The 1065-nt window shown below is 36.4% G+C and overlaps 1 long non-coding RNA gene across 1 annotated transcript; it reads right to left on the minus strand.

The window, feature by feature from the left end:
• Positions 1 to 207: 207 nt before the first annotated feature.
• Positions 208 to 726, minus strand: LOC121963645. Its single transcript, XR_006107263.1, has 2 exons — positions 466 to 726; positions 208 to 340 (listed from the first exon to the last, which is right to left on the minus strand). It is a non-coding gene; the product is annotated as an uncharacterized LOC121963645 (long non-coding RNA).
• Positions 727 to 1065: the final 339 nt, after the last annotated feature.

The following is a 1065-nucleotide window of genomic DNA, read 5'->3' on the forward strand; positions in this document are numbered from 1 at the left end:
GTCTTGGCATGCTTCTTTATGTGATTTAAAGTGGTTTTCAGCTGTTTTTGGGAGAGGTCATATTTTGACATTTTTAGCCACACTATAGCCTCTCATTTTTTGTTGGATTGTTGGACATGCTATTTTTATGGTGTTTTTTGCTGTTTTTGCAACATCCTGTTAGGTACTTGTTGTAAACTGGAAAAAGCCATCAGAGAAATCACAGCATTTGTAGATCAAAAAGTATTTATTAAACAAAGGACAAAAGAGCAGACAGTGGTGACAGGGAGCAGGCTGCCTCATTGCAAACTGTGGTATAAAAAAAAAACAAGAGGTTGGAGCACAGGGTTGTCTGGATGAGCTGTACACAGAAAAAAATAAAATAAGAGTAAGTAATAAATGGAAAAGCCAGCAAAAATGACTAAAACTAGATCGAGGAAACACTAGAGAGTATTTTAAAGGGACATCTGAGCAAAATGGAGTTACTTTGAAGTGTTGTGGACTGCTGATCAGGTTGTTATTGTCAGGTTGATGAGAAGAAGTGGAAACAGCAGTACTTCATCAGGAGCTGCAGCACAAACAGTCCCAACCCCTGCAAAACAAACTGTAGGAGTCTAAAGGAAATACAAAAGGGAGGGGAAAAGAAACACACAAAAAATTACAATAGAACCAAAACAGAATCATTCCATCCTATACTATGATGTGTCTCAGCACACTATTTTATACTGTTTTGAGGTGTTTTAAATAGTTTTTGGAAAAACGTCATGTTTTGACATTTTTGCCATACTATAGCCTTGCTTTATTTCTTTTGGTGGATTTTTGGAAATGCTATTTAATGGTGTTTTGAGCTGTTTTTGCAAAGCCCTTTGCTGTTTCGTGTCTCGGCACACTATTTTAAGCGGTTTGTAATGGTTTTCAGCAGTTATTTGAAAATGGCATCTTTTGACATTTTTGCCATAGTATAGCCTTGCTTTTTTTTTTTTTGTGGAATTTCGGACATGTTATTTATTGGTGTTTTGAGCTGTTTTTGCAAAACCCTTTGCTACGGCGTGTTTCGGCATGCTATTTTAAGCGGTTTATAATGTT

The sequence above is a fragment of the Plectropomus leopardus genome, unplaced genomic scaffold (assembly GCF_008729295.1).
Source record: "Plectropomus leopardus isolate mb unplaced genomic scaffold, YSFRI_Pleo_2.0 unplaced_scaffold1199, whole genome shotgun sequence".
Lineage (NCBI taxonomy): Eukaryota > Metazoa > Chordata > Actinopteri > Perciformes > Serranidae > Plectropomus > Plectropomus leopardus.